This window comes from Symphalangus syndactylus, chromosome 2 (assembly GCF_028878055.3).
Source record: "Symphalangus syndactylus isolate Jambi chromosome 2, NHGRI_mSymSyn1-v2.1_pri, whole genome shotgun sequence".
Taxonomy (NCBI): domain Eukaryota; kingdom Metazoa; phylum Chordata; class Mammalia; order Primates; family Hylobatidae; genus Symphalangus; species Symphalangus syndactylus.
This window is the reverse complement of record NC_072424.2, coordinates 111,839,801-111,866,075: the sequence shown is the minus strand read 5'-3', so window position 1 is coordinate 111,866,075 and position 26,275 is coordinate 111,839,801.

Sequence of the window (26,275 nt, the reverse complement as noted above, 5' to 3'; positions counted from 1 at the left end):
TTTTTAAGGTTTTTCTGGGGTCCCCTTGGCCAAGAAGGTGTCTGTTCAGTTAGCTGGGGGACTTGGAGTTTTATTTTTATTTCTCAAAGGGAAGATACTTAGTTGTGTGCTGTCTGTTCGCCAACCAGTCATGTTGCAAAACTCCATAAATTCTAGGCTAACTTACAATAAGCAATCTTGACTTGATTCTTCTTCTTCCTTATGAAATGGTGCTGTTGTCTCGCATAAATACGCAGGGCTTGTCATCTCACACCATGAAGATAAAGGACACAGACACAAACAAGGAGTGATTTTAGGAGTGGAGGTTTAATAGGAAAAAGAAAGAGAAAGGAGAACAGCTCTCTCTCACAAGAGAAAGGGTCTCCCAAATGAGAATTCCAGCCTGGAATGGGAGTGCACCGGATTTTATAGACAGGCTTGAGGAGGTGCTATCTGATTTACATAGGGCCACAGAATGGTTGGACCAGGTGTAATGTTTATATAGCACAGGGAGAAGGCTGGCCATCCCACCTTAATCTTATTATGCAAATTGGCTTTCCACTTGGCTGGGGCCATGTTGTCTGCTCCTTACTGTATACACGGCTGGCAAAGAGAAAGAAAGATGGAGCCGCCATTTGGAACATGCCTAGTCCCAGGTAGCCTTTTCCTACTGGTACAGCTGCCAGCATTCACCTGTGCAAGCTACCAGCTTGCTTGTCTGTGTCTGCAGCTCGATTTTACAGGCTGCTCTTTGTTAGAAAAGAAAATGATTTGGAGGCTGTTTTTCATTAAAAAGAAAACCTTACTGAGGACTTCCTTACCCTCACTATCTGCCTAAATAATTTTTTTGACTCCTGTATCACTTATATTCTTTTTTTTTTTTTTTTTTTTTGGCAGAGTCTCACTCTGTTGCCTAGGCTGGAGTTTAATGGTGCAATCTTGGCTCACTGCAACCTCTGCCTTCCAGGTTCAAGTGAGTCTCCTGCCTCAGCCTCCTGAGTAGGTTGGACTACAGACATGTGCCACCATGACTGGCTAATTTTGTAGTAGAGATGAGGTTTCACCCTGTTGGCCAGACTGATCTCGAACTCCTGACCTCAAGTGATCCACCCACCTTGGTGGAATTATAGACATGAGCCACCACACCCAGCCCCTTATGTTTATTTTAGATTCTGCTGAGGAATAGCCTCAATATTTTATTTTCAGAAGGATGAATGACAGAAAACCTCTGAGCTAATGTGATATTGTGATATAATAAGAATATATATTTTGTTCGTTGTCTTTGGGTCCTGGCATACAGCTTCTAAAATCGTTGTAATTTCGTAAGTCATAGGGCTGATGAAGGAGAATCTTTTGTTATTTATCACAAGCCCCTTTCAATTACATCTGAGTTTATGTTAATGGGGTAAGTTTTGGAAAGCTTCTGAGGGTGGGGATTGGTTTGTCAAGGGAACCAACCATGTGATTAGAGGGTTGAAACTTCCAGCCCCACTCTCCAACCTTTAGGGAGGCAAGGGACTGGAGAGTGACTGAATCACGAATGGCCAATGGTTTAGCCAGTCCTGCCTATGTAAAGAAGCCTCCATAAAAACCTCGAAGGATGGGGTCTGGAATGTTCCCAGGTTGTGGAATACATGGAGGTGCTGGGAGAATGGCATGTCTGGAGAGGCGTGGAAGCTGTGTGCCACTTTCCACATACCTTGCTTGTCCTATACTTCTCTTTCCTCTGTCCTATACTGTTCCTGAGTTGTATCTTTTTAATAAACCAGTAATCTAATAAGTAAATTGCTTTCCTGAGTTCTGTGAGCCATTCTAGCAAATCATTGAACCTGAGGAGGGGATTGTGGGAACCTCCAATTTATGGACCTGGACTTGAGACAGGCATGAAGTGGGGTCAGTGCTGTGGGACTGGACTCTTAACCTATGAAGTCTGCACCAATTCCAGGAAGATAGGGTCAGAACTGAATTGTAGGACACCCAATTAGTGTCTCTAAAATATTAGAGAATTGCTTGATGTGGGGAAAAAACCCCACACATCTGATGCCAGAAGTGAAGAAAGAGTAGTAGTAGGGTAGTAGAGGAAAAACAGATTTCCCATTCAGCAATGCATGCCTGAAAATGCCTTCATTTTGCCTTCTTGCTGGGGTAATGGTGTGGGTTGTTATATAACTCTAGGTTGTCTTAACTGATGACAGTAAATATCATTAACATATTTACAAGGAGGTCTAGCCAAGGTTAATCATGCCCCCCGGCCAATGTCTCCCCTGGGGAGATAGGCCTCATTCCTGCTGTTAACCTTTCCCTTCTCGGTTATCCTTCTTCATCTTATCATGGATAACCTACCTATGCTGCTATCTATGGCCAACCTTTTCCCCGTGGATGCCAGATCCTGTTTCTTCTTATGTATTAAAGGTCGTTGCTCCAGCTATTGTCCCCTTTCTCTCCTGTGTCACTTTATTTTTTGCTCCTTCTCTCCTGGATCATTAGTGCCTGCACACAAATGTGCAATGACTTCTCTCGTCTTAAAGAATCTCTCTTTTGATCCTGCACCCTTGTCCAACACTGCCCCATTGTCTGTGTTTCTCATAGTAGAAAAACTCCCCAGAGAGTTGTCCATGGCTTCTGACTCTAGTTGCTCTCCTCTCATTCTCTATGGAACCCACTCTAAACAGGCGTCTACTGCTAGCATTCCACTGAAACTGCTCTTGCCAAGGTCACAATTATTCCATGTCACTAAATTCAGTGGTGAATGATCAGTCCCTATCTTTCATGACTCATCAGCAAACAAACTATAGTTTTAACATTGCTTACCACTTCCTCTCCCTTGAAATATGTCCATTACTAGACTTCCAGGATATCACACTACTGTATTGTCATTTTCTCCTTACTTCAAAAAAAGAGGAAATCTTATGGGGCATGGATTAAAGGGGAGAAAAGTTTAAAAATGAAAACTAGGTGCATAGGGTATGGATGAGGGAGGTGACTGGGAGACATGGGGTACAGTATATACACTCTATGGTGGCCCTTCCATGATTCCTATCTCCTGGTGTTCATACCCTTGTATAATCCCTTCTTCTTGAGTGTGGGCAGAACCTGTGACTTTCTTCTTTGATGTACTTATTTATAATTGACAAATAAAATTGTATATATTTATCATTTACAACATGATGTTCTGAAATATTTAAACACTATGGAACGTCCAAGTCAACCTGTGTACTACCTCACATACTTAAGTTTTGTGTTGACATTTAAAATGTACTCTCAGTATTTTTTTTTTTTTTTTTGAGACTGAGTTTTGCTCTTACTGCCCAGGCTGGAGTACAGTGGCACGATCTTGGCTCACTGCAACCTCCACCTCCCAGGTTCAAGCGATTCTCCTGCCTCAGCCTCCTGAGTGGTTGAGATTACAAGTGCCTGCCATTATTACAAATAATTTTTGTATTTTTAGTAGAGACAGGGTTTCACCATGTCGGCCAGGCTTGTCTCGAACTCCTGACCTCAGGTGATCCACCCGCCTCGTCCTCCCAAAATGCCAGGGTTACAGGCATGAGCCGTCATGCCCGGCCCACTCTCAGTAATTTTTAGGAGTACAATACATTGGTATTAACTATAGCCACTGTGTTGTATGAGAGATCTCTTGAACATGACTTTCTTCTATTTAATAGATTGTGACAAGGTGATAGAATGTCACTTTTGTGATTATATTACATTATACAAGACCCTTTCTCACTAGAAGACTAGAGCCAAGGATTCCCCCTCCTGAGCTGGCTTTGAAGGAGTGGACAGTCATGTCGATAGGCCCATTGGCAGATATCTGGGGGTGGCCTCCAGGAGCTGAGGGCAGCTGCTAGTCAATAATCTCCAATGAACTAGGGCCATCTGTCCTGTAGCTGCAGGGAAATAAATTCTGCCAAGCTTGGAAGCAGATTCTTCCCCAGTCAGGCCTTCATATGAAACTGCAACCCAGGTTATATCTTCATTGCAGCCTTTTGAGGCCCTCAGCAGAGGACCCAGCTAACAGAAACTGTGAGACAGTGTGTGTGTGTGTGCGCGCGCGCATGTTTTTAAGCTGCTAATTTTGTCATAATTCGTTATGCAGCAATAGATAACTAACATATGGAGGATCAACCCAAAATCTGGTCAAGGGGAGTTCCAGAAATAGAAAATAAGAAAATAAAGGAGATAATAAATTAAATTATACAATAACATTTCTAAAGTGTAAAGAAAAATCTAACAACTCATATTGAAAAGTATTGAGAAAGATTAGTAGATGGGGAAAGATTAATATCAAGATATGAACTTTCAGAATACCATAGATAAATAAAATGGCTTAAGAGATTTTGAGAGTCAGAGCAGAGAAGGTATATAGTTTTTCTAAAAGGAAGGAAAATCAGGTGGGCATCAGATTTCCTGTCCTTATGACTAGATGCTTGGTTTCAAAGTTCTGAGGAAAAGTTATTTTCAACTTAGAGTTATATGCCAACCCACATCATTACTCAAACATGAAGACAATATAAAGGTATTCTCAGACATGCATAGCTCAGAAGGTCTTCTACCAATCACTCTTTTAAAAAAATATTGAGCATCTACTTCAGCAAAACTTAAAATGAATCCAAAGAAGAATGTATAAGAACAAGAAAGGGGAGACTAACCCATGATAAAGATTATGCAGCAAATCTAAAAAGCAACCTGCTCAAATTAAACAAGAAGTCAAAGAAGATCAGTGGATTCACCTTGACAAATATCACTAAGAAGCTAAATGACATTAGTGAAAAGGTAAAGCCCTATGCTTCTCCTAGGAAAAAACAAAGGCAATTAGAAACTATAAGAAAAACAAACTTATCTAAAAGAAAGTCAGGGTTCAAATATAAAGCAATCTATTATAAAATGTGGCATAATTTTGTGCAATTGACACAGTATAAGAAAATACATTGTTTGACTTTAAAATTTGGACATTTTTTCTTCTAGTGTCACAGCTTTTAGTGACAAGTAAGTACATTTCTTTATATATCCAACAGCATTACTTTAGTTCTGCAGTGAATCCTAGATTTATAATCATACTATTATAAATGCTGCATGGTGAATCCCGGTTTTAAAAATAAATATATATACATGACATGAATAAATTAATTAGAGCTAGAGAGACCAAACCCATAAAGGCTATAAACATTGAGAATATAAAAATAAATTTAGTTATAGAATTCAGGAGGTGGTATAGTGAGAACTGGAGGCATGCTGAAAAATCCCGCAGAAGAATAAAAAATAACTCCAATGAGTTGGGCGGAGAGAAGTGGGCTGATGAGGTTTGTGTAAGTGAAGGATTCAGTGGGAACAGAAATCTAGGCTTCACTCCGCTCACCCATCCCTGTGTGTGAGGGGGCCAGCTTAAGGCATCCCTTTCTAGTTTCTACTAGGACTGGGTGAGGAGTGGAGGGGCAGCCATTCTGCATAAACCCAGAATGCAATCCTCCGTGATTCTGCCATCCTCCACCCCCAAACACTCAAGATATGTTGGGGAAAGCATTGCTTCTCTAGGTGTGGAAATCACAGAAGCCCTGTTCCCTTCTTAGTTCCAGAGGAGAGCTCTTGAAAACCCCCTTCCCCTACAGCTGCGTGGGTCTTTTCAACCCTGAGCACTCACTCATTCTCTGTCCCTCTCAGGCAGCACAATTCCCCTCCAACAGCCCAGGCCCAGAGAAAACAAAAGCCAGGAGGAGGGGTGTCTTCTGGGTGCCTGGCAACGGATACTTCCTGCAGAGCCACACAAAGCGTCCCTCATGCTGGCTGCGAACACAAAGGCCAGGCTATCTTCTGGGAGGGAGGAGAGGAAAACGTACTGTAGCAGCAAGACCTAAATGCAAACTGATATTTTCAAACAGAGATCTCGCATCTTTCCCTCCCACCTCCCAAAGGATCTTTGAGTCTCTGAAAAGAAAATGTATTCTCCACCCTGATGTCCCTCCAAGAGGGCCAGGCCCCGGTTTCCCAAGATGCTCACCCCCGCCACCTGAAGCCACCTGTTAGTTGGTGAGGGATCTTCCCCAGATGTCCTCAGGACCGGGCATGGGAGACAGGGTCTGCAGCAAGTGAGCCGAGTCCCAGACTGGGGAGGCAACCCCCAAACTCACTGTGCATCTCAGTCTTGGAATCTTCTTGGTCTGGTGAAGTGCCTAAAAAGCCCCAGCTTTTGGGGAGCAGTGTTTGGTTTAAAGGCAACAGGAGAGGAAAAACGTCAATTTTTGACCAAAATAAATCTGGTCCTCTAACTAGGCCAGTGCCCTCTTCCTTCTCACCATTCTCCTCCCCATTTTAGGACTTCCATAGTTTGGAGTAAAAGGGAAAACTAAAGGAGCCAGCAAAGCCTCATTTAGAGTGTTATTTGGAGTGTTATTTGGAGTGTTTCCGCTCCCTGCCCCTCCCTGATTTTCCAGGATCACCATAAACACACCTCATCTCCCCGATCCAGCTGCCGGTTCATCAGCGGATGCAGTCTACCATCAGAAGAGCAAAAACAAGGCCATTGTGCTTCTGTAAACCTTCAGTGGCTTGCTCTGAATCTTCCTACTAAACTGGGCTCCCGGTCTCCACTGGGACCACTGGAGGCCTCCTCCACGGTGCATTTGCTTCACTTGGTTTCCAGGCCACTTTTTCAAGGACCAAGTGGGATTCACGTCTGGGCCAGACCACAGGGTACCCAGCCTTAAATGCTCGGCTTCCAGGCCTATGGAAGGGTGTGCACATCAAGCTCCCCAAGGCCTGCACAGGGGCAGTCTGGGCTTTTTGTTGCTGTGGTAAATTTCCATCTATCACAGCAGGCAAGACATGGACTACTAAAGTTAACCCATTCATATGTAGCTCCTGTATTCATGGAAGTGAGCAATAGCTTCCTTGCCCGGCTCTTCCCACTCTCCTTCACCTGCTTTGGTGGAAAGGAGAGCCATGGGGCTGGAGTGGGAATACATAGAGTTGAGGGAGGGTGAGTGTGCAGTAGAGTGAGACACTCAGTGTTGATGAACCCATGCCTGCTTTAGACAAGCCTGGTCTACAGCTCCTGGGCCAGTTCCTTCTGTACCAAAGACTTGAATCCAAGTGTAAATACAGACCCCATCCTTTCTGAAAACCTTTTTGGTAGATGCTTAGGGAGGTGACCTTAAGTGTCCTCTGGTTTTCAGTGGACCCTAAATCCTCTTCTATTTTTAAAGTTCTCAGAGATTCAGGTGCAGTGTCTGAGAAAGATCATCCTAAGCAAAGACATTCAAATTGTGTCTCTGCAGAATCCATACATTGAAGTCTGATGCCCAGTACCTCAGAATGTGATCTTATTGGACATAGAATCTATATACATACAATCAGTTAAGAAGAGGGAATCACTGGGTTAGGGTGGGTCTCTCATCCAATATGACTGATGTTCTTAAGTAGAAATTTGGAGATAGACACACGCAGGGAGAACACCATGGGAAGGTTGGAATTATGCTGCCACAAGCCAAGGAACTACCTGAAGACGGGAGAGATCTGAAAGCCTTCCTTAGCACCCTCCAAGGGAGTGTGGCTCTGCTGACACCTGGATCTTGGGATTGTAGCCCTAGAACTGTGAGACAATAAATTTCTGTTGTATAAGCTGCTCAGTTTGTAGTGTTTTGTTACAACAGTCCTAAAGGAAACTAATCCATCTGAGAGATTTCATCAGTTGGCATCATTTCTGGCCTTAATTATCTGTCACTGTGGTACCATCTACTTAATATTCCCACTTCCCCCAGCCTGGAACCTGCAGTGGCTTATTTTCTGATTGATTTCCATCTCGGGGTTCCCTGATCACCAATTCCTGCTGCTTGGCCTGTAACTTGAACAGCATGCCCACATTGGAAGACACTGGGGCTGCCCTTGCATTCCTGGACAAGGGTTCATTTTTTAAGAGACATTCAGAATCTGAGATAGTGGCCTTAAAGATCGCCCCTGCGTCATTTCCTTTTCATGATGCTCTCCTGGGATAAATAGCAAAATCACTCCAATAAACTCAAGTAAAGTTGTCTCTGGGTTTTCTGACATGTTTGTTAATATCTCATTCAGTGTTTGCCCAGGAGTCCTGAAGCATTTTACAGGTTTTTAAAAAGTGTTATTTCAAACTCCACTGGTTTGTCCCAACTCAACACTTAAGAAAATCCTAAGTCAGCCCTGTCAATCAATTCTCCAAAAGTTAAGCCCTTGTCAAAACAATCTATGGCATAAAATTTTATGGATTTTGACCAGCCACAAATTGCCCAAGAATTCACATAAACCCTGGAACTATTCCTCATGTGTAGTTGTTATGAATTTTGTTCCACATCATGTGGTATAAGAAATGTCACATTTCTTGAATTCCTATAAATCAACGATATAAACTCTGGTTGACAGAAAATTCAGTCTCAGCCATCTGGGGCTCTGTTTCTCCCAGGTTTGGGGAATGATGTGGAGGTTTCACATGTTTCACAATGTTGAGAAGTAGCCTCTGGCCATGGGTCTACAGTGGTCACTGTGGAGCTCTCTACATTACATACTTCATGGTCCCTTTATGGGGTGGTTTTGCTTCTTTGGTGCCATACTTGGGCCCAGGGATTTTTGCTGAGGTGGTAGTCATGTGCTTTGTGTCCAAGCCCCTCTAGTGCACCAGAGAGCCATGGTAACCCAGGCCCTGGCACCTCCAGGGCCCCATGGGGGACACGGTTGGAGTCCTTGGAGATTGTGGTACCACAAAACCCTTAGTCTTCTACCTAAATCCTCAAAGCCCCATTTGTCAAGGGGTTGCTTTTGACTCTTTAGCTCTAACACTGGATTGAATCATTGTATTAGTCTGTTCTCATGCTGCTAATAAAGACATACCCAAGACTGTGTAATTTATAAAGGAAAAAGGTTTAATTGACTCACAGTTCAGCATGGCTGGGGAGGCCTCAGGAAACTTACGATCATGATGGAAGGGGAAGGAAACATGTCCTTCTTCACATGGCAGCAGCAAGGAGAAGTGCTGAGCAAAAAGGGGAAAAGCCTCTTATAAAACCGTCAGATCTCGTGAAAACTCAGTCTCACAAGAACAGCACGGGAAAAACGTACATTCATGATTCAATTACCTCTCACGGGGTCCCTCCCATGGCATGCGAGGATTATGGGAGCTACAATTCAAGATTCGATTTGGGTAGGGACACAGCAAAACCATATCAATCATGTCCCCCAGAATTCATGTGTTTCCTAATATTTCAGAATAAAACCATATTTAGAAATTGGGTCTTTGCAGATGTAATTAGGTAAAATGTCATACTGGAGGCAGGTGGGCTGTACTCCAGTGTGACTGGCATCCTTATGAGAAGAGGAGAAGAAACAGACATAAGGAGAGAAAGCCAAGTGACAACAAAGGTAGCAATTGAAGGAATGTATCTACAAGCCAGGAAATGCCAATGACAGCCAGCAAACACCAGAAGCTGGAAAAGGCAAGGAAGGGGTCTTCCCTGGGATTTTCAGAGAGAGCAGGGCCCTTCTGACACCTTTAATTTATACTTCCAGCCTCCAGAATCATGAGAGAATACATTGCAGTTGTTTTAAGACACGCAGAGTGTGGTGCGTTGTTATGCACCCCTTGGAAACTAACACAAACCCAAGCACTGGCCTCTCTTCCCTCCATCAATCGGACAATCCAGAGCAATCCCCCTCCATCAGTCTGGACTTTGGCAAAACAAAAGCCAGGATGAGATGTGTTTTCTCAGCACCAGATCACTGCTGCTTCCCGTCTGCTGCTCAATGCCCCAAGGCAGGGCACACTAAGCCCTGATTTCCCCATGAGTCCAGGAGGGCAACACACTCAATGTCTACATAAACTATCCATGTGGAATTCATATAATATTTGTGAAGTTGATGAGGGAAAAATGTTCTTGAATGAGTCTTTATATTCAAATGTTTCAATCTCCAGGTATATTTGAACCCCATATGTCTGGTGCTATCACCCACTCATGAAAGACCTGAAATCAGAAATTAAGCAAAAAATATTGCTTTGGCCACTGAAAAGTGCAATTATGGGTCTGTGTGTTTTACTCACCAGCGGAAGGGCTGACACCCCTCCCTCAGGCACAGAGCCCATCTAATTATACAGGTGATTTTGGTTTATCTGTCTTTCTTTAACGGCCTTATGTTCCTACCTAGGTTTCAAGTGGGGAGTGGGGAGTAGACAACGTGGAGTGTAGGAAAAAGAGGGGTGAAGAGCTGCAGTCTGTGGGGCCCTTCTGTGAGTCAGTGGGCTGGCCAGCAGGAAGCACTTACAGAGGAGGAGAGAGGGCCTGCCCCGAGGCCCTTCAAGGCAGGGCAGCTGCTCAGCTCTCTGAGCTTTTGTCCTGAGGACATGCACAGACCCTTGCCTTACCACCATTTGCTTTGGGAAATCTACATCCAGTGCAGACACAGAGAGCAACTTACAGCAGCTCTCAGTTCAGAGACCCAGGGCTGGCCTCATGTTACCTTCCCTGCAGCCACTCACCTGCCTCCACGTCCAGGAGCCAGCTCCTCTCACCACTGGGCCCCCAGCAGCAGTTCCCTGGGCAAAACCTTGACCCTGATTCTTGAACCCTTCTTCTCTAAAGTCCCAAAGAATGAAACATTTCTCTCCCTTCCCACCCAGTTTCTTCCCCCAACCTCAAAACTTTCATTTGTGCTTTTCAGATCTTTCCCTTCTCAGGATGATCTGGGAATTGCCACTTGCTGCATGGAGCTGCATCCCCAATCCAAAGGGGTTGGCCTTCTTATTTGGTGCCAGCAAGACAATGATGTCTACTATGTACAGCAGAGTAGACAGAGTATGCTGAGCAGTCTCCTGTGATAGACACCATTGTCTTACTGGCACTATAGTACATTATTATAGTTCCTCAAGCCAGAGTGATTTAGTCTGGTATCACACCACCTGCAAGACATCGATGGACTAGTTCAGATTGAGCCTGGTCAAATCTAGTCCAGTTTTTTTTTAAATACTCTTTATATTTTTGGAGTAGTTTTAGGTTCACAACAAAATTTAGCTAAAAGTACAAAGATTTTCCATATATCACCCACCCCCAACTACACATGCACAATCTCTTTTATTACTCTCCCCAACCAGAGAAGTCCTTTTTTTTTTTGAGACGGAGTTTCGCTCTTGTCACCCAGGCTGGAGTGCAATAGCGCGATCTCAGCTCACCACAAACTCTGCCTCCTGGGTTCAAGCGATTCTCCTGCCTCAGCCTCCTGAGTAGCTGGGATTACAGGCATGCACCACCACGCCTGGCTAATTTTGTATTTTTTGGTAGAAATGAGGTTTTTCCATGTTGGTCAGGCTGGCCTCAAACTCCCGACCTCAGGTGATCCGCCAGCCTTGGCCTCCCAAAGTGCTGGGATTACAGGCATGAGCCACCACGCCCAGTCATCCATTTGTTAACATTAGTGAGCCCACATTGATGCATCATTATCATCCAGAGTCCAGAGCTCACATTAGGGTTCACCCTTGGTGTTGTATATTCTGTGGATTTTGACAAATGTTTAAACACGTGTATCCACCATTATAGTATCATCCAGAGTAGTTTCACTGCCCTAAAAATCCCCTGTGATCTGCCTTTCCATCCCACCCTCCTCCATTATCCCAGCAACCACTCATCCTTTTAACCTCTCCATAGTTTTACTTGATCCAGAATGTCATCTTTGGAACCATACAGTATGTAGCCTTTCCGGATTTGCTTCTTTCACTTAGCAATATGCACATAGGGTCCCTCCATGTTTTTCATAGATTGATAACTCCAGTTGCTTTTTCACCATTTTTCAGTGTAAGTTGGGGATTGGGCCTGCTTGCTCCTCCTGCAAACTTCAGGTCTCAAATGCTAACTCATAGCGAGTCTCCCTCCCTCCCTCCCTCCCTCCCTCCCACCCTCCCTTCCTTCCTTCCAGCTATAATCAATTTATTTTAGAGTAAGAATTCAAAAATGAGAATACTGTCACAGAAGATGCACATGTATGTTTTTATCTGAACTTAAAAATTTGCTGGTGGAAAGTAAGTATTATTTGACATTTGGTTTGACACTGAGGCCGGTTAGCATATGTAGCAGATGTTATCTACAGATTGGATCTGTAGTTCCTTGCTTTGATGCATATAATAAAGGAATATGCATTATAGAGTACCTTGGAAAATATAGACTCTGCAACTATTTTAACTTATGGTAAAATATTTAGATGCCATCTTTAAAATGTGTAAAGAGGCGTGGAGTTTTTAAAGAGTTTTTTAGGGCCTGGCGCGGTGGCTCACGCCAGTAATACCAACACATTGGGAGGCTGAGTTGGGCGGATCACGAGGTCAGGAGATCAAGACCATCCTGGCTAACACGGTGAAACCCCGTCTCTACTAAAAATACAAAAAAATTAGCCGGGCATGGTGGTGGGCGCCTGTAGTCCCAGCTACTCGGGAGGTTGAGGCAGGAGAATGGCATGAACCCAGGAGGCGGAGCTTGCAGTGAGCCGAGATCGCACCACTGCACTCCAGCCTAGACGACAGAGTAAGACTCTGTCTCAAAAAAAAAAAAGAGTTTTTTGGCCAGGTGTGGTGGCTCAAGCTTGTAATCTCAGCATTTTGGGAGGCCGAGGTGGGTAGATCACTTGAGGCCAGGAGTTCGAGACCAGCCTGGCCAACATTGTGAAACCCTGTGTCTACTAAAAATACAAAAATTGGCTGGGGGTGGTGGTGTGTGCCTGTAATCCCAGCTACTCAGGAGGCTGAGGCAGGAGAATTGCTTGAACCAATGAGGCAGACGTTGCTGTGAGCCGAGACTGCACCACTGTTCTCTAGCCTGGGCGACAGAGCGAGACTCCATCTCTAAAAGAAAAAAAAAAAAAGAGAGAGAAAAAAAAGAGATTTTCAAATTATTTCATGGTGTAAATGAGCAAAATGTTGAGGACTGTATTAGTCAGTGTTCTTTAGAGGGAATAGATATATATAAACGGGAGTTTATTAAGTATTAACTCACATGATCACAACGTCCCACAATAGGCTGTCTGCAGGCTGAGGAGCAAGGAGAGCCAGTCCAAGTTCCAAAACTAAAGATTGGAGTCCAACGCTTGAGGGCAGGAAGCATCCAGCACGGGAGAAAGATGTAGGCTGGGAGGCTAGGCCAGTCTCTCTTTTCACATTTTTCTGCCGGCTTATATTCTTGCTGCATTGGCAGCTGATTAGATAGTGCTCACCCAGATTAAGGGTGGGTCTGCCTTTCCCAGCCCACTGACTCAAATGTTAATCTCCTTTGGCAACACCCTCACAGACACACCCAGGATCAATACTTTGTATCCTTCAATCCAATCAAGTTGACATGCAGTATTAACCATCACAAGGACCATCAGCTAGAAGTAACAGAGAAGGAGCAAAGGTGACTGTGTATTTGACACATCAGTTACTCTTCAGGACATCATTGTATGACAACACAATACACTCACTATCCAGAGTAATCCAGAAGATATTCATTCTGGTTCCTACCATATGTTAACTAAGGCATATTAATTAGGATAGTTAAAATAAAATTTCAGAGTGGTCATCAAAAAATTTACTCATTATCTAGTTCCCTGATAGTGGTAAACGTGGATATACTATACATTTTTAACTGCCTACTATGGTGTATAAATGTTTTGCCATGTACAGAAGAAAATAGAAAGTATCATTGAGGATAAGGAATGGTAAGATTATATTTTATATTTAGTGGTGTTTGATATTCATCTTTGTCCTATTCTTTTTTTTTTTTTTTTTTTGAGACGGAGTCTCACTCTGTCTCACCCAGTCTGGTGTGCAGTGGTGTGATCTCGGCTCACTTCAGCCTCCACCTCCCTGGTACGAGCGATTCTCCTGTCTCAGCCCTCCAAGTAGCTGGAACTACAGGTGTGTGTCACCACTCCTGGCTAATTTTGTATTTTTAGTAGAGACAGAGTTTCACCGTGTTGGCCAGGCTGGTATTGAACTCCTGACCTCAGGTGATCCGCCCACTTAGGCCTCCGAAAATGCTGGGATTACAGGCGTGAGCCCCCGCACCCGGCCTTTGTCCTATTCTTCACCAACCCCTCGAACTTGGACAAGCAGATTCCCTTGTCCGTCCTTTCTCAGGGTGAGGCAATGTGAGAATTGCATCTGTAGGGCCCAGGCCACAGCAGCACCTGTTCAAGTTTTGCAGCACAAGTAATACAGACTTAACTAACGTTTTTTTGATAATTTTAAAAATTAAGGATAACAAGATAACATGAAAGTAGTAATTCTACTACCTAATAGTTAGCAGTTCGCTTTGTAAACTAAAGCCACTGAGTAAGTCACTATGTGGCCAACCACTTAATCATGGAGGGGGCTCAATTTCTCTACCTGTCAAAAGGGGACACTGAACTAGACAGTCTCTGAGGTCGCTTTCAGTACTTACATGTTGTGATTCTTAGTGATGTCATTATAAAGCTGAAGAGAAGAAATGATCGGGAATCATTTTATTTATTCAATTATGACTGCACATGAGAAAAAAAAAAAAATCTTTTAAAGCCCTAGAATGGTTAGGCTGTGGGTAGAAGGCTTCAGAAAAATGCAAATCTCCTCTTCCCAGAAATAGTCTCTTCTGGAATCCAATCAAGAAAGGGATCTGAATGCTGCACTTCTGAAAAGTGCTCACTCTTTGATTAACATGTTTACTAACTCCTTTTTCTTAGGTTTCTTAGACTTACCAATCTTTGAACCCAGGTTTTCTCTTCTTTCACTCTCAAGTGTTTAATTAGGGGGTAGAAGGATCATTTTGAGAAGAGGAAAGTGTGGTTTGCATGAGATCAAATTATTATCCATTAAGTAGATCTAGAGTTGATTGGGTTGTGGAAGGGCTTAAAATGAATTGTGATGAAGGTGAAGTTTGGGGAGAGGCTAGACTCTTGTTACTGGTGAGTTTGTTGGCGGAGCACTCGGGACAGGGTCTAGGGGAGGCCACCGTCACTGCTGAGCTGTCCAGCATGGTGGATGGTTCCTAGTTCTACCTTTTTCAGAAGGCAGATATAAGGTGTTGCTTACACCTGTCTAGCAGACATTCAGAAAGCAATAAAAAAGAATTGTTTTCATCCAGCCGGTGAGTCCTAGATAGGAGCTTCAACAGTGAGGAATTTAAAAGGCTCACCTGCACATCAGAGCTTCCGGAGCCCCAGAATCAGTAAGTTGTTTTGAGAACAGATTGTGAGAATACATTTATTTCCAAGTGCCCAGGATAGCAGACATTTTTTTTTTCTTCTACCACTTTTCTTCTCATCAGTAAATACCATATATTAATGATGACTGAAGTGGCAAAGTACCTCAGCCTGTCAAGGCCACTCTATGTTGCTCTGAAGTGGGGCAAGACTCTGGAATTAGGAAAAAGTGCTTAATTGCCACTTACAAGTGGCTGTAAAGTTAGAGCAGCCAGGAAAGGGATGGAAGTGCTAAAAACTGCCTCATGACATTTTCCTTTTTTTCTGTAGAAATTTTTAAGTGTTCCATTTCTTGTGAACCATCACAGGATAATGACAGCTCTAGATATTAAGAATTCCATTAAAATTTCTTCCCCGACTGAATACCCTTCCATGCCCAGGGTAACCCCAAGTAGTGTATTCTGTGACACAGACTCTGTCTCCAATGTCAGTACAAAACAGATTAAAATAGGAATTCTGGACATAGGGAAAATATGAACCTGAAGAGGCCATTTATAACAGCAACAACAACAATAACAAAAACAAGTGGCCTTACTAAAGAGAATTTGGGATCTGGGAAGCTGTGAAAAGTTGGTTGTTGGATATGATGTGATAAGAAGAAAGCAATCTTAGATCAAAGACTTCAGTCTTTAAGATTCACATTTAGAAAGGAAGAATCTTAGAGTCAAAGAAAGGTCAGGCACTAGTGTAATGAATATAGTCAGCCTGGAAGAGTGTCTGGTCCTTTGATAAGAATGCCTCACTTATCTTTCTCTTTGTATCACCCTGCATTGCACCAGGCACATGGTAAGCATTCAATATTTGGACGGAGGGATAAGTTTCTAAACGAACGCCTGTGCTCCCTTCGCTCTAGGGCCCAGACACACCTGGGCAGGCGTAGATAGAGTACAAACAAGCAGCTAATAGGTCACAAAAACTGCACAGAGCAGTTGACAGGAGCAACTCTGAGGTTTCAAGTGACTCTCTCTTTCCCTAATAGACTCTGTTATCAACTTGCAGGCTCCCTCTTCTGTCCATTGCACTGGAAGCCTGATCCTCCCTCCATCTATCAAAAGGGGGCAGCAGACAAGAGAAAATTCAGGTTCGTGGCCTGCTGTGAGCTGAGCTACCCGACTCCCATGAATGACTTAATGCAGATTCCCGAAACTGTGTTCGTTTAAACGTTAGCAGCTTTTTTTTTGGAGGGGGGGGAGGGAGGAGGCAGGGAAATTAAGAATCCACAATTTAAGTGTGAGGAAATCTACACTAAAACTGTTTACACATGTATACTGCAAAATTTCTTAGACATGAAACTTTTTTTTTTTTTTATTATTATACTTTAGGGTTTTAGGGTACATGTGCACAATGTGCAGGTTTGTTACATATGTATCCATGTGCCATGTTGATTTCCTGCACCCATTAACTCGTCATTTAGCATTAGGTGTATCTCCTAATGCTGTCCCTCCCCCCTCCCCCCACCCACAACAGTCCCCAGAGTGTGATGTTCCCCTTGCTGTGTCCATGAGTTCTCATTGTTCAATTCCCACCTATGAACGAGAACATGCGGTGTTTGGTTTTTTGTCCTTGCGATAGTTTACTGAGAATGATGTTTTCCAGTTTCATCCATGTCCCTACAAAGGACACGAACTCATCATTTTTTATGGCTGCATAGTATTCCATGGTGTATATGTGCCACATTTTCTTAACCCAGTCTATCATTGTTGGACATTTGGGTTGGTTCCAACTCTTTGCTATTGTGAATAGTGCCGCAATAAACATACGTGTGCATGTGTCTTTATAGCAGCATGATTTATAGTCCTTTGGGTATATACCCAGTAATGGGATGGCTGGGTCAAATGGTATCTCTAGTTCGAGATCCCTGAGGAATCGCCACACTGACTTCCACAATGGTTGAACTAGTTTACAGTCCCACCAACAGTGTAAAAGTGTTCCTATTTCTCCACATCCTCTCCAGCACCTGTTGTTTCCTGATTTTTTAATGATGGCCATTCTAACTGGTGTGAGATGGTATCTCACTGTGGTTTTGATTTGCATTTCTCTGATGGCCAGTGATGATGAGCATTTCTTCATGTGTTTTTTGGCTGCATAAATGTCTTCTTTTGAGAAGTGTCTGTTCTTAGACATGAAACTTTTTTATGTCCTGAGAACAGCATATAATGTGAAAAATTTCTCAAACTTTTTGAATGATGAAACAGCCTCCTCATTTTTTAATTCCACAGAATATCTATTAACATCTCAATGGTCAGACAAGCTCTGCAGAAGATGAGTTTGGAAGTTCTGTCCTAGTAATTCCCGTCCTATTTTCATGCTGAAGTTGATTCTCTCAGCTTTCCGGTACCGGCTCTCTTTCCCAACAGGGAGAGAAGGATCGCGACTTTGACAAATGCCATTTCATGGAGTAGACTCTCTGAAGATGGAGGCTGAAGAATGGAAATATACCCCAATCCTTTACACTTGCCCTTTCTTCTCCTGGTAGCTGTCTCACCACTCCTGGGAGGTAAGGGCAGCCCCCAGATTTTCACCTGGGAGTTAAAAGATCTCACCAGGGGGCTCCAGTTGTGTATGGGCCTCTATGAAATGCTGAGTCAGGCCATGCTATTGTAACTAGAGATGCCTGGACCTTTCTGGTTTTTCACCACTGTTTCAGTTGCCAGTCTCCTGTCATATGCTGCTTCTATCCTTATTTAGAAAGGGAGAGCATGGTTTGGATGGATAAACAAATGGACTAAGCATTAACTTGATTCTCTTCTACAGTTGCTGTTGCTGTTGCCTTGGTGAACAGTTCATATTTATATAGCACCTTAATCGTTTTTAAGATGTTTTCAAATGCTTCAACTAATTTTCTCTTAATTAAAATCCTTTGAGAGAGTTTATGTTAGGGAATCTTTGTGCTCTGGGTAACGCTAGCTAAAAATGAATTTGTTGCTTGGCCTTTGGTTCATAGAACTGAAATAAGAAGAACTGTCTCGGGGAAGAAACGGAATAGCTCAGGTGAAACACGTCATAGAAACTGATAAATAGATGGTCTTTTTTGAGTTCTGCCTTGGGAATGGCTGTTCTATTCAGGTGTAGTCTAATGCTACCTCGCAAGACTCACATTTTAGGGATAGAATATCTAATTGTCGTTGCAGGTAGAGGGTGGTAAACATCAATTGGCAAGTCCATCAAATCTGCATGCAATATGCAATCCCCCCCTACCCCAACCCCGATAAAAAATTACAGGAATATTGCCAGAGGAGAGAGCTTTGCTTCTGGGTAAGCAATTGACAGCTTTATATGAGGCAAGTGTATGTTTCCCTGTCTTAGAGATGATGAAACTGAGCCTAAAGGGATTATAAGACTTGCCCAAAGTCATGGATAATAAAGTTCCACCATTAGAGTTTATATTCTCTTACTCCCAAACCAATATTTTTTCTCTCTTTTTTTTTTTTTTTTGACACAGGGCACTGTTGCCCAGGCTGGAGTGCAGTGGTGCAATCTCGGCTCACTGCAACCTCTGCCTCCCAGGCTCAAGTGATCCTCCCACCTCAGCCTCCTGAGTAGCTGGAACTGCAGGCATGCACCACCACAACTGGCTAATTTTTGTATTTTTTGTAGAGATGGAGTTTCATCATGTTGTCCAGGCTGATCTTGAACTCCTGGGCTCAAGCGATCCACTTACCTCAACCTCCCAAAATGCTGGGATTACAGATGTGAGCCACTGTGCCCTGTCCCAGCATTTTTTCTATTATTACTGTACACTTCTACAGAGTCCGCTGGATGCAGCAACAGCTATCATTTATTGCAGATGACTATGGTCAGATACTGTTCTAAATACTTTCTATATATTAATTCATTTAATCATCACAAGAAGCTTATGAAATGGCTGCTATTGTTGTCCTTATCTATTAGAAAAAAGGAAATTAAGGCATTAAAGAGGTTCTAGAGCTTGTAAGTAGTACAGCCAGAATTACAACCAAGACTAGTCCTAGAACCTCCTTTCAATAGGATGCTGCAATGAAACAACATAAGGTTGATCAGAAGTTTGATTGTGTATACCCTTTTCTTCTTCCTCCTTTTCTCCTGGATTTCTTTAAATACATATTTAGTGAGCAACTCAATGTTTCAGACGCTGTGCCAAACTCTGAAGGCGTATGAACAAGGTGGTCACGACCTTGTGCTCACGGTGTTGACACACTAATAGGGAAAACAGATTAGTGAATTATCACAGCACTCTCTGTTTAATGCTCTGTCCATGAGAGCAATATGTGCCCTGGGAGCAGAGAGGAGAGCACTTGGCCCAGCCCCAGGGGAGGGGAGGTCAGAGAAGAGACTGAAGTGCCTTGCAAATGGGGATGGGTAGGGAGTTGGGGGGGATAGAAAAGAGGATATCAGTCAGTCCCTCAGCATAGAAGGGCACGTGTAAAACACAGCCAGGGCCCGATGCAGTGGCTTACGCCTGTAGTCCTAGCATTTTGGGAGGCCAAGGTGGGTGAATCGCCTGAGGTCAGGAGTTCGAAACCAGCCTGGCCAACATGGTGAAACCCCGTCTCTATTAAAAATACAAAAAAGTTAGCCAGATGTGGAATGCTGTCGTGGGCACCTGTAATCCCAGCTACTTGGGAAGCTGAGGCAGAAGAATTGCTTGAATCCCAGAGGCAGGGGTTGCAGTGAGCTGAGATTCCGCCATTGCACTCCAGCCTGGGCAACAAGAGTGAAACTCCGTCAAAAAAACAAAACAAAACAAAAAAAAACACCACAGCCAGGCCTCATAGAAAACCCAAAGTCAAGACCCTTGTCATGGGGCCATAGAGTCCTGCTTCTGCTTCATTCTGTGAGTTTCCATTGTCCAGCACTCACCCTTCTTTTATTATGCATGTCCCTTTTGCTCCTGCTATTACAACTTCGGCTTTGGCCTGCTAGGGCCCGGACCTGAAGCCCCAGCTCATATGATCTATTGACACAAACATTCACTATGATGCCGGATACAGCAGCGTGGCCCTCTCAACTTCCATCCTGCCTTCCCTCCCCCTGGAGAGATTGATTAAAAAGCTACATTTCCCAGGTTTCCTTGCAATAGGGGTATAGATATCAGTTAGATGCACCTGCACAAAGATGAATATGAAGGAAGTGTTTTTGTTTTCTGTTTTTTGTTTTCCTCTTTGGGGAGTTTCTGCTATCCTAGGGAATCAAGCAGATATGAGATTTTCCTGAGGTGGCATTCCAGTATCTATAGTTTCCTAGAGAATGCAGGTATGGGAGCAGAAATGGTCTGCTCTCTGGGTTTAAACAATGCATTCCTGAACTCATGGCTCCACTGGGCAGCTTAGATGTAGGAGCCCAGCTGATGAGTCAGCTCTGTATTATTCTGGGAGTCATTCCTGAATGCTTGGAATCTTTCAGGCTTTCCAATGAAAATATAAGCACCCAATTCTCTGTGCTAAATTTCTTCCTACTTGATGTTCCTGCACTGAACTACGATTGATGTAACAATCCCTAACCTAATCAGAGAGAAAAAGGATCTGAAAGAGAGGACCCTAGCCTGTCCTATTGGCTCCCCGAGCATGAGACATCTACTCCTGGTTAATTTAATTTTGCTGGAGGCTGGTGGGGGGCAGGAGCGGGTGGGGAGATGGGAACCACAATAAAGTGTGAGACAAGACTGTCTAAAAGAATATCAGGTCAAGGAGGCGATGATTGGCATCTCCACCATATAGTTCATGATGGGACCAGATTGCAGAGGTCGAGTCAGGAAGTGGCAAGAGATGGACCTGGAGGGATCAGCCCATGCAAGACCCTGTGGCGCATTTTAAGCCTCATGAAGAAATTTAGATCAATCCTAAGAACAACTAGAAGTTGGAGAAAAGTTTAATAAAAACAACTGAAAGCTATTTAAGTATTTAGATTTTAGAAAAAAATCTTGGCACCACTGTGGAGAATGGGCTTAGGAAAGCAAGAATGCCCACAGGAATACCTGTTAGAGGCTATTGCAGCTCTCCCCATGGGAGATTATAAGGTGGCCCAGATTTAGAGAGTGGTAGTGGGGATGAGGAGGACTGAATGGAGATACGAGGTTTTTAGTAAACATGGTCATCTGGAAAGAACTATACTTCTCCAACATATTCATAGGGGCAGATCCAAGTTTTGTGGGGCCTGATGTTTGTAAAATTTGGGGGCTCTGTTTTAAAAAATAAGAATATAGGCCAGGCACAGTGGCTCATACCTGTAATCCCAGCACTTTGGGAGGCCGAGGTGGGCGGATCACGAGGTCAGGAGATCGAGACCATCCTGGCTAACACGGTGAAACCCTGTCTCTACTAAAAATACAAAAATTTAGCCGGGCATGGTGGCGGGTGCCTGTAGTCCCAGCTACTCAGGAGGCTGAGGTAGGAAAATGGCGTGAACCCAGGAGCTGGCAGTAAGCCAAGATTGCGCCATTGGACTCCAGCCTGGGTGACAGAGCGAGACTCCGTCTCAAAAAAAAAAAAAAAAAAAAGTGAATATTTATTTTGATAAATTACAATTTTTTAAAAATTTAGACAGGGTCTATCTAGCTCTGCCACCCAGACTGAGGTACAGTGGTGTGATCTCAGCTCAGTGACATGATCTCAGCTCACTGAAACCTCTGCCTCCCAGGCTCAGGCAATCCTACCTCAGCCTCCCAAGCAGCTGGGACTACAGACATGTGCCACCATGCCCAGCTAATTTTTGTATTTTTTGTAGAGAAAGAGTTTCACCATATTGTCCAGGCTGGTTTCAAACTCCTGGGCTCAAGCAATCTGTCCGTCTTGTTCTCCCAAAGTGCTGGGATTACAGGCATGAGTTACCATGCCTGGCAGTAAATCACAAATGATAAAAAGCTGTCAAACATTACAAAAGTTGCATAATCCAGGAATTACCTGATACACTTCCATAATACTTTTTTCCCTTCATTTTTTGATTGCACACATTTTGATCTTTTTTTAATAACATAATTTTTTTGACATTACTTTCTATATAGAGAAAATAAAAGAACCCAGTCTGTCCTCTAGTACGGCCCTCTGCCACGGCCCTGGGAGCTGTAGGACAAGTTCACACTGAGAGAGAGCCTCTGGCCCTGTGCTTTTCCATCTTTGTGCCACGTGAGTGATAATGTGGGATATGCACGGCATGAGATGGCATAGTGAGGAGCAAGAGAATTCCTGGAAGTCTTTTCTATACCAAGAGAGCTAGTGAGGGCTTAATTGTATATTAGTTAAGTGCTTGTGAGCCATCCATGAGAAACCAAAACCAGGCCCAGTACAGTGGCTCGCGCTTGTAATTCCAGCACTTTGGGAGGCCGAGGCAGGTGGATCACTTGAGGTCAGGAGTTTAAGAATGGCCTGGCCAACATGGTGAAACCTCATCTCTACTAAAAATACAAAAAAAAAAAAATTAGCTGGGCATGGGGGTGTGCACCTGTAATCTCAGCTACTCAGGAGGCTGAGGCAGGGGAACCACTTGAACCCGGGAGGCAGAGGCTGCAGTGAGCCGAGATTGTGCCACTGCACTCCAGCCTGAGTGACAGAGTGAGACTGTCTAAAAAAAAAAATCCAAAAAAAATTTTTTTTCTAACTTAACTGATCTTAAGTCAGATCCCAAACATTCCATGGCCACCCTTATGTCACATGACACAAAGGAAACGAGATGTTGCTGGCCAGGTGCAAAGCATTAGTGGTCTTAACTGATTGCAGTTATTTCATTTTAGCAAATTTTACAAAACATATCATTATATAAATGCATTGCTGGGTGCCTCCCAGGGCCTTGGAAGGGCTGGTGTGAGTGAGGGGCCCTGCAGCTTAAACTTCATTAGCTTCCTGATTAATCTGCCTCTGCACACATGAAAAAGGACTTACCTAGTTGGGTCTGGTGTCATTCCTAGTTCTTGGTTTAAAGCAACAGAAACCAACTCCAACTTGGAAACTGTAGTCAAGAATAACTCCCCAAATCCTGCTTTGAGGTAATCTAGCCACCCCTGAGCGCATACCTAACAGTGTCTAGCAACTCTGACATTAAATATTTTGGCCAGAGCCACTGCCACCATCCTCACTGGAAGGTGGGGCCTGTAGATCCTGCTACTTTGTGCCACAGCTTCTGATGCAAAATCCAGGGTGTATGAACTACTTGGCAGAGCCTGGTCCTAAAAGAAAAGGGAGTATCAGGCCTTTCCAGCTTCTGTTTAGGAGACAGGTTCTTCCTTGCAGAGGGGATTCCCAGTACAGAAAGGATCTTCTGATCCTGGGCAGCCTAGAAGAAAATAAAAGCCCACAACAAGCTCTAACATGTCCACCTGAGCTGAAATGTAATGAGTTCATCTTAAGAAGCTGAGCACAAGGTTTCACATTTCAGTAAGCTTTCTGCTCCAAATTTTCCCTGAGTTATTCAGATTATTCGAACTTGGAAAGTAGTCATTTTCTGTGCAGTGCCCTCCTTATTGTCTAGCAAACAAGGGACATGTAATGAAAGCAGACCAGAGCTCCCAACCCAATAACTACTGCTTGTTGTCATGTATGATCAAGCAACTTTTTCTGACTTCATGGTATCAAAGGCAGGTTAATCTCAAGGAAAGGGTTAATCATTGAACAGCTTTTTGTTAATGCCCTCCATCCAAGGGTCATGGCAATTGGACCGAGAGAGATTTTTAAGTTAAAATTACTTTATTTGGAAAAATAGCTAATCAAAGGAAGAACAGTGCTCATTCCATGTAGCTGGGCAGTACAAAGACAGACATAGGCCAAACTAATAGATACGACGTTGGTGTGATTTAAAGGGAGATGATAATTTGAACAGCCCCATCAGTTGCCCAAATGTACCTTTGAGCAAATTAGAAAAAGCTGCCCTTTCTTCAGGTTGGTATTGTCATATTCTGGAAGATTTGCTTTATAAATAAGCAAACTTCTGCTGTCTGCAAATGAGAATGACCCACTTAGAGTTGTACTGTGTCCAAATTGCACAATGGTATATGCCAGCCCTAAGTATGAAGAAGTTTTCTTCAAATTTATATTTATTATATATACAATCTGATAGAAGCATTAAGCAAACAACTTTTAAGACAGTACTTTTTACACATGATTTACCTCCCCAACCTATTAGTTATTTTCAGTTGTTCCAAGTTTCCTTCCAGTCTCTATCAATAGGCACATATATTTTAAGAAAGTATTGTAATAGTAATGAGTATGCAACTTTCTGTATGCCACTTTGATTCTCCCACTTAAAATAATTGAAAAAACATTTTCTTGCATTGCTATGTTGTCTTTCTTTTAATGATTTATCACATATTATATCAAGTGAACATACCATAATGAATTTAACCACACTTACTTTGTAATTTGAGGGACTTTAATCAACATGTTATGATTGATAATATTCTACACCTAAGGAAAGAAGTCATAATGAAAACTTTGAGATAGGGAAGTTATTTAGACAGTGTAAACAGGTGAAATAATAAACATCCTTCCAAACAGTCATATATCAAGATGAATATTTTATTGGAATTAGGCTAAACAAGAAGTGAATTTGTATTTGGAATTTTTTTTGTTTGCATAAAGACCATATTTTCCCATTTGTGTTTACACTGTAATGAACTATTGTAGAAGGTGCATTCCACATCAATGTGCACTGCAGGGTGCATTGCAGAGAAACAATAGGGTGTAGTGAAAAGCATTTGGGTTTTGGAATCAAATGGACTTGAACTGCTGTGCTCTGAAATGTTATGTTCTGCACAAAAAGACTTGTGCAAGAGTGCTCATAACAGTTTTATGTGTAATAGAAAAAAATTGGAAACAGCCCAGATGTCCATCAACAGGAAAATGGATAAACTGTGGTATATTCACCCATATAACACTATTCAGCAATAAACAAAATGAACTACTAATATACATAAAAACATGGATGGATATCAAAACTATGCTCAGTGAAAGACGCATTACACAAGGCTGCATTCTCTATGGTTCCATTATATGAATTAAGGTTTAGAAGAAGCAAAGGTAATCTATGTGGAAAAATATCAGAAAATTGGTTGCTTCCAGAGCCTTTTTGTCTCAAAAAAAGAACCTAGTATTGAATTCTATTTAATAATATGCATTCTGAGGTGTTTCAACTTACTTTGATATGTATAAAAACTAATATTGATCGACAGATGGATGGAAGAATTGTTATATATAGAAGTGAATGAGCAAGCATGGTAAAATGTTGAGTGTAGGTTTTCCTGTGAGATTTAAAATTTTATAATTCAACATTGGAAAATGTTTTGACCTTGGCAATATTTCATAAACTTCTCGGTTTCAATTTCTGCAAAATGGAAGTAATGGTCTTTACTTCACAAGGTTGTTGTGAAGCTTTTAAAAAATTGCCATGAAAATAGGCATGCTCTATGGTAGATGTTTATGTGCCCTGTGAAGCTGCTCGTCTTCTCTTTCATCCCCTCTTCCCTGCTGTGCCAGTTTATAAGTCAGGATAGGTGTTTTTGAATTTGGTAGCATTGCCTATGAGCAGTGGTCTAAAGTGGTATGTAGCAAAATTATTGGGGTTATGAAGAATGAACTGTCTGCTGTCTGCTGATTATGAATTCCTTGAGTGGAGGAACAGATTTTAATAATGGAAGTGGCTCAGACTCCAGGGAAGAGGGATAGCCAGTGGTTATACTTGGTCTAAAGAAATTGGCAGAAACAGAGAGGAAGGACAAAATGTCATAGGCAATCATCATATGGATTTTAACATTTAAAAACTAAATAGTTATTTAGTCACTAAAAGCTCTATTTGTGAGCACTCATTTATCTAACAAATATTTATTAAGTGTCTACTGCATGCCTGGCATTGTGCTAGGAGCTGGACGAATGTGCAAGATAGAAATAGGTGCCTGCCCTCTTGGAGCATACATTCTAGTATTGCTAAAGTTTATTGGATTTACAGGGATCAGTCTGTTAGCCAGCAAATACTTACTGAGTATTTGCTGAGTGCCAGACATGCAGAATACTATAATAAACTAAACAAACATAGTCCATACTCTCATAGAGTTTGCAATCTAGCAGAAAAGGCAGATTTAATCAAATCACTGCATTTAACTGTATTAAATACACTATAG